General features: G+C 36.8%; 1 long non-coding RNA gene across 1 annotated transcript; it reads left to right on the top strand.

Annotated features, from left to right (window-relative positions):
* Nucleotides 1–2,125: 2,125 nt before the first annotated feature.
* LOC138925680 (uncharacterized) lies at nt 2,126–3,260 on the top strand. The gene is made up of 3 exons (XR_011441875.1): nt 2,126–2,315; nt 2,653–2,756; nt 2,837–3,260. It is a non-coding gene; the product is annotated as an uncharacterized lncRNA (long non-coding RNA).
* Nucleotides 3,261–8,420: the final 5,160 nt, after the last annotated feature.

Here is an 8,420-nt window from a genome sequence, read left to right on the forward strand (position 1 = left end):
ATATTTTAAATCCAGTTCCATAGCGTATAAAAAGCTGAAAGACTACCAAGATGGCAACAAGAAGTATAGTATGAAGCAGGAAGTTCCCACTCGATAGAACAGTGCTTACCTTATGATAGAAAGGATTTTAAATAGCCATGAGGCAATCGGCAAAGTTTTGTTGAGTACATAAAAAGCTCCCGTTCACTGTAAACGAATTGGACGTCCTAACGGACCTGGTACAGTTACTTGCTCCATTGGATACTACAACAAAGCAAGTATCTTCCAATTCTACAGTGACGGTTTCGTTATGTATTCCCATAACATATTATGGTCTTCACCTCATAAGGTCTTTTACATACTTTAGACTTTTTAAAGCCGGGGAATTAGTCTAGTGAGTCTAGTCTTGAGTCTAGTAAGGGATTAGCAGCCTGTACATATTTGATGGACAGCATTGTCACCAGGCTGACAAAGTATGAAAAGCGTTCTTTGCCGCGAATCGAAACATTGCTAGACCCAAGTTTCAAAAAACAAGGCTTCCGTTCTCTTTTTAACGTTGTACAGGCAAAAAAGTTTTTGGAAAATGAGGTCATCGTCATTAACAACTCTTGTGATTCCGTACCCCTAGCAGCAGAGCCACCACCACCTTCTCAAATCACCAAACCCTGAGAAGGTGTGATCTCAAAACAAGAAAGGAAAGCTAACTTCGGGCGGAGCCGAAGTTATTTCGCAAACATCGGATATAGTTGGCCGATCCTTATGATTACATCATAATAAAAACAAGTAACTAAAATAAAAAATCTAAAAAAAGTCCCAAACTTCTATCTGCAAAAATACGAAAGATGATATTTTTACCAAATACCATTTCCGATCCTTCAGTTATATTGCAGCTATAGGATAAAGTCGGCCGATCCTAATGAAATTTGGTAGGTTGGATCAACTGACCAAAAATAGAATCTTTACTAAGTTTCAGCTTTCTATCTTCAAAACCACGAAAGTTGGGTCATTTTCGATCGTTCAGTTATATGGCAGCTATAAGATATAGTTGACCGATCCTTATGAAATTTGGCATGTCGTTTTGCCAAAAATAGCTTTCGTGTAAAATTTGAACCCTCTAACTTTAAAAACACCAAAGTTATACCATTTCCGATCAATCAGTTATATGGCAGTTTTAGGATATAGTCGGCCGATCCGTTCCGACTTATATACTGCGTGCAAAGGAAAGAAGGGTGTGTGAAAAGTTTCAAGACGATAGCTTTAAAACTGAGAGACTAGTTCGCGTATATAGAATATATATACTTTATACAAGAATATATATACTTTATAGGGTCGGAGATGTCTCCTTCACTGCGTTGCACACTTTTGCATAAAATTATAATACCCTCTGCAAGGGTATAAAAATATTAATGAATTGCCAACCTCGAAAAAAACAGTTGCAATTATCGACCTAAGACAGTACTTAAATCTAAAGCACTGTGAAGAAAATGTAGATCCCTTACAATTCTGGAAGGTAAGTGTTCCAGTTTTCACTAAACAAAAGGAAAAACATAAATAACGTTTCTTTTATTTCAGCATAATGAATCTAATATAAAAAAAATTAGTGCCGAAATTTTTATGTGTTCCCGCAACCTCGACTGAGTTGGAACGTATGTTCGGCAAGGCTGGACTCGTTATAAATAACCACAGAGCTTCGCTTAAGGGGGGCATCTGAGTAACAAGGAAAAAAGCGGGTTTTCTGGAATTTTTTTTGGCCAATTGAAAAAGCCAATCGACAATTTGTAAATTAGGTTTTATAATATTAGATGCGAAGAAAAACAAATGTTTTTTTTTCGAATAAATCGAAAACAAAATGGCGGCTGTGCAGAGTTTCTTCGTAGGCCCTATTTTTTAAGGGGGGTATGACCGGACAGCTAAAGTCGTTAATTTTTTATGTAAAACCAAAAAATCAAAATTCGTTAGTTTCTATACAGGGTTTTTTCCGATGAATTGCTTTTTTGCAAAATGGTGAGTGATTGGAAAAAAGTTAAAATTTTCACAAAAAAAAAACGTTACAATATTGTTGATAAAAAAAAGTAAGCAAAATAAAAAAAAAACCTACGTGTGTCGATAGACAAAGGTATTTTGAATATACTGTCAAAATTTTAGATCGACCGGTTAACAGTTTTTGAGTTATGTGTCCGGCAGTCTGAAAAAAAGTGGTTTCGAGAAAAACTCCCCAGAAACTCTCCCCCGGACTCTATCTTTTGATATGTTATTTTTAAGACCTTAAAAAATTTTTTAAGCGAAAAAAAAATTTTCGATTTTTTCAAAACTTTACTCAGATGTCCCCCCTTAAGGTGAATAAAGAGACTTTCTGTAATTTTTGGAGAAAAATTCCTGGAAAGAATAATTTTTTTTTTGTAATTTTTCTAATGATAAAATAGAATAATTGATATGATATTATTTTTTTTTTGTTATTGTGTGCAATATAGCTTAAGAAACAAAACACCTTTATATGGGAAAAAAATTAAGTAAATATGACCATACTAATATCCCAATATCAAATAATATAATAATAAATTTAATAATAAAATTTGATAATATCAAATGTTTGCTTTGCAAACATCGAAACTATCGAATGGCGCGACCATCGATGGTATCCCAGCTCTATCTCAAATGTTTTCATTTTTACAGCGGGTTCCACGACGCGGCCAGCCAATATGCCGTAGAACCCTAGAGGTCGAGAACTATCGATATTCGGCGCCATCAATAGCCTGCGAACTCATTGATCGGAAATGGTAATACTTTGGTGTTTTTTGGGTTAGAGATTTTGTATGAATAATAAATTTCTGATCAAATCGTATTTCTATTTTGCTAGAAAAGCCATTCTAAATTCGCTACCGGTTAGGGCTATTGAACAGTAAAATGTATTTTTCAATATTCGCTAATCCATGATACAATAATTGTATCATGCGCTAATCGATGTAAACGTATTTTTCTGTCTGGAATGACTACAAGTTCAAGGTCCCCTACGATTCTCTCCACCTGGTGCCCCCGATGAGTTCCGCCCCTGGACCTTGCCCTATGGCTATCAGCGACCGCTAAACCTCCATCCACAGATGGCCAAGTTCGGAAAATAGTCCGGAAACCACAGCAAAGTGACCAAGTGGAAGAAGAACAATGAGGTCTTCGAAAAGTCCCACTTCTATGAGTCCATTCACCACATTCCTAAGAACTACCTGGTCGAAATAAATATTGGGACACTTTATTTTTTTTAAATAAAATCGTAAATGATTTTTAATTTTTTTTGTTTTTATTTTATTTGTAAATATAGAGAAGAAATGCATTGAAAACAGATAAAACTTTTTTATTTTACTGATCCTTTCCACGAAAATTGATATTGTCATGTTAGCTCCCTTAGAAATAATTATTGGGACACTGTAAAGAAAATAATTTGTAAAAAATTTATAATTGTAGAAAAAAAAAGTATTTTCTTACCCAATAGTAGGTATTGCCTCTGTGCTTTAAAATGACTTAAGCCAAGCGTTTAGACATTAAATTAGCCAAATCCTGCAATGTTTTTCGTCGATTTTGGCCTATTCTTCAACAAAACCCTTCTTGAGCTGTGCCAAATTTTCAAACTGTCGTCCATTGCTGCATACTCTATTTGATAGTATACCCCACACATTCTAAATCGGGTTTAGGTCGGGACTACAAGCTGGCCACCCCAAAAGTTCCATTTTTTAATACTCAAAAAACTGCTTTGACCCTTTGGATACGTGGATGGCGGCGTTATCCTGTTGAAAAATTAACTTTTTCTCAAAATAAGTTTCGCCAAACGATATCAAAAAGTCCTCCATTAGTCTTATGACCATCTGAGAATTCATTCGTGTTAATAAAAAACATATAGAGGATCTTCCGGCGTATCCAAATGCGGCCCATACCATCAGTGACCCACCTCAGATATTGCGAGTATAGCAGCACATGCGTTCACGGCGGATATCTCTCCAAGACATCATTTTTTCGTCGGGACTATTCAAGTTGAACGAAAAGCGGATTCGGGGCCTGCTCCAAAGAGTCGGCGCCAAGGGGCACTTCCTCGACGCCGGCGAGTCCGGCGTGCGCCATATCGGCCTACAACCGGAAGACCCAGGCGAACCTGAACATGTCCCCTGCCCAACGATCCACTACTACACGTCGATGTATGTCTACACTTTTGGACAAAATTATAATACCCTATGAAATGGTATAAAAACCATCCTTAAAATAAAAACAAATAAATATTTTAATTATATTTTTTTATTTTATTAATGTATAATATAAAATAAAGCTAATTTTATTGATTATTGATTATTTGATTCGCTGGCCTGGTCGGCGGTGGCCCGCTCGGCGCTGGCCTGCTCCGACTTTTACTGATCGGAGTTAACCATCGTTGCCTCTTCGTTCCCTTCGACGTTGGCCTGGTTCGCCTGCCCGGCGTTGGCCATTCGGACTCGCCGGCGTCGAGGAAGTGACCCTTGGGGCCGACTCTTTGGAGCAGCCCCCGCGTCAAAACTCGGGAAAATTATAATGGCCAGTATTGGCGAATCGGGGTCTGAAATTTTCGGGACTTGATTTCTTTAAATCTGTGGAGCGATTTAAATTAAAACTGTCTTATAATGTTCTGTATAAAATAAGCTTTTCAACGGTATACCGTGCAATCTGGCGCATCCTCTGTCAAGTACTTAATAAGACTAACAGAGGCCATATAGTACTTTTAAACTAGTTCAATGAAGTTTGTTGTGGACTGGTTCCGGTTCACTAGTTGGCGCTCCTCGTATCAGTCAAATTATATATATTATATGTCATTCGATTTTCTCAAAATCTGTGGGAGCGATTTGTATGATTTTTGGTCCATACATACTTGAAAAGGTCCTGCATCGACTTTACTACCGTGCATATTGGCGCATCCTCTTAGAGCTTGACAATTTTAAAAACAATTTTTTGGTGTCATTTTTGTATGCGCTGTTAGCCGGGTTGGTCCACTTTTATTCGATTTGCTCCAAAACGTAGAGAGCGATTTTAATGGAACTTTCAAGGCATATTCTTTAAATAATGAGCTTTAAGCTGGTGTATCGTGCTTATTGGCGCATCCTCTTATTTCTGAGATAATGCTCAAAACAGTGAAGGGGCAATTTTTCAAACCCATTTTTAAGCTACTTAAAGAGTGTAGAACCCGCTCAAAGTAAGAAAAAACAATAGTTTATTCAATTCTTAAAAATTCTAGAGTTTATGTAATTAAATTTAATGGCTAAATACAGAAATAATTGAAAAACAAAAAGTTCGTTGCTGTGTTACAATTTCCGTTCCACTTCGACGCTAACTGAGCGACGCTAATTTGACGGACATCCAAATCTGAGCTGATTATATACCAAAAAGTATTTAAAATACCGTATTCGGTCACGCTGAACAGAAAACATTCAATGAGAATATGAATACGAACGATGAGCGTAAGAAAGTAAGATCTCGCTCTGGGGCCCGCGCAGGAAATTTTTGCGTGTATTTTCGTTGTATGAAATAGCTTTCTATCTTCAATAACACGAAAGTTGGGTCATTTCCGATCGTTCACTTATATGGCAGCTATAGGATATATTTGGCCGATCCTTATGAAATTTTGAATGTCCTTATGATTTTGCTAAAAGTAGCATTCATACAATTTGAACTCTCTACCTTTAAATCACCAAAGTCATACCATTTCCGATCGTTCAGTTATATGGCAGCTATAAGATATAGTCCGCCGATCCCGGTCGTTCCGACCTTATATACTGCGTGCAAAGAAGGGTCGATACTATGTACATATTATGTACATATATACCAGGGATCGGCACCCCAATACATTGATATGATTTTACCGCATTAGTGTTAGTAACGAATAGCAGAAAGTAGGCTGTGAGCATGACGTTTCACACATGTATACTGTGTGTGTGTGGCAGAGCTCGGGCAGAGAAATTTCCTATGCCCCCGAGATAGGGCCGTGCCGACCTCTGATATATACCAATAATATTAAAAGCCAAAATTTCAATTTTTTTTGGCTTTTTGGTATTATATAACTTTAAATATTTATATAATCTGCATCTCGGTAATTGGTCACTCTAGATGCAAAAGATTAAGGGGAAAAACTGAAATGGCACCGCGTTCAACAATAGAGCAGCAAGAACTCGTCCTGCACCATTTCAAAAGTGGCAAGAGTCTGCGTGCCATTGCTGAGATCGTATCCCTTAGTCGTATCGTATCCTTATCATCCATCGATTTGTTCGGGAGAATAGGATAGAGGATAGGGACCGAAATGCGCCAAACAAAATTTTTACCGAACACGAGGAGCGCCGGATAGTACGAAAAATTAAGGAGAAAACGAAGTTATCCGCCCCAAAAATTGTGGCGGAAGTTGCCCAAGAAATGGGGAAAACGTGAAGTGCTGAATCAGAGAACTGCAACGAGTATGATTAAGAATGATCGAACACTCATACCCTAAGGGCAATCAAATCAATTTAAACCAATTGACACAACGAGTTCGATTCAACTCAAGATGATTTGATTTTACATGAACCTATTTTCTCTCGGCAATCACAATCAAGTACAAGTACAAGCGAAGTAGGCTTTGATCAAATCGTTTGATGCGATTGCTGTTCTGTTGTGTTAAAATACAAGAACGGACAAACGTCTAACTTGCACCGGCACAAATGTTGCAAGGAATTAAATGCAAAAATAGTACTAAAACAAGTATCTGCTGAAGCCAAATTGGGGGAACCAAAGTTTGTGCTGACTGGATCGTCAAAGATTGTCGCCCATTTTCTGCCGTGAAAGGTGATTTATATTTAAATTAGTGATACAACTTTTTATTTTACAATTATTACTTATGAACATATATTAAAGGTACTGGATTTATGAAAATGGTGCAGTTTTATATAAAACTCGGGCACTATATGGTGCAAATGTTGATTTGGTGGACGTCATTCCAGATCCAATAACCATATAAAGGAATGTGCAAAAAGCAGCAGAGGAAAAGAAAAAAGAGCTGCGAGGAGAAATATTAGAAATTTTACGCAATGGCGGAGCATCAGCCACAATTGACACGTGGACTGACAATTATGTCTAGCGAAATTCCTAGACGTTACATTGCACTACACGGTGGACAACACAATAAATAGTATTGTAATGGGCATGAAGTCTATGAACTTCGAAAGGTCAACTAGTGGCAATATTATGATAAAACTTAATAAACTTAATTGTTGGAGTTTGGAGTGGACAATGTAGAGCCAATTAAGTTTGTCACTGATAGAGGTTCCAATATAATTAAGGCTCTGCAAAATAATATTCGCATCAACTGCAGTAGCCACTTATTGTCAAATATGCTAGATAAATCTATATCAATTACGGAAGAAGTATCGGAGACAATAGAGGCTTGCAAGAAGCTAACAAAATATTTAAAAAAGGCAAATTTACAGCACTTTTTGCCAACGTCGTTAAAATACCAATGCCCAACCCGATGGAACTCACATTATAGGATGCTGAAATCTATCAATGACAATTGGGCGGATATACATGGTGTTTTGGCATGTAATGACGAAAGCCTACGCCTATTTAACATCAATATAGGCATAGTGAAATCATTAGTAGAAGTTTGCGAACATATTAAAATTATTTTTAAGAAACTTCAGACGACAAATTCACCATCGCTATGCTATGTTATTCCGTCAATTTTAAAAATGAAGGAAAATTTGTGTCCAAATCCCAAGGATATTACAGAAATCATTAAATAGAAACAAAAAATTGTAGAAAACATTGACAAGGTATGGATGGAAAACCTTTGTTTGTGGCATAAAGTTGAATTTTTTTTGTACCCGCCTGCTATATCAATGCAAACAGCTCATTTTGACACAGTAAAAGAGTTTTGTGTTTATTTAATTGCTGATAAACCAATAAAATATAGTACGTCAACACCCTCAACTTCAAGAGAAACATCAATATTTTCGCTTGATTGATACCTGTAGTACCTACAGTTCCTATAGTGATTATTTGGATCAGTTATACTCGAGTAAAAATGCCTTGAATTCTGACTTAACAACAGTTCAACGAAATGAATCGTCCGGTAAAACACAAAACCGGACACAATTTGGTCAAGTTCATTTTTAATCTCCGATAGAATGTTCCACAAAGAACTGCGACCTTTACGTTGCCCAGAAAGACTATATTTACCGCGATTAAGTTTTTCCAACACAATTTTATTGTTTTCCTTCATTTTTTTTGAACGAAAGCCGTGCTACTCGACAGAAAACAGTAAAACTTGTGACAATGTGAACAATGTGACCGACATCGGTTAGAATTAATATCAAACATGTTTGACTATGATTAAATTTCGGGTATTGGGTACTATCATAGAAAAAATCATAAATGAGCCCATTACTCGTGATTGGAACTTCAAT

Source organism: Drosophila bipectinata, chromosome XR (assembly GCF_030179905.1).
Source record: "Drosophila bipectinata strain 14024-0381.07 chromosome XR, DbipHiC1v2, whole genome shotgun sequence".
In the NCBI taxonomy this organism is placed as follows: domain Eukaryota; kingdom Metazoa; phylum Arthropoda; class Insecta; order Diptera; family Drosophilidae; genus Drosophila; species Drosophila bipectinata.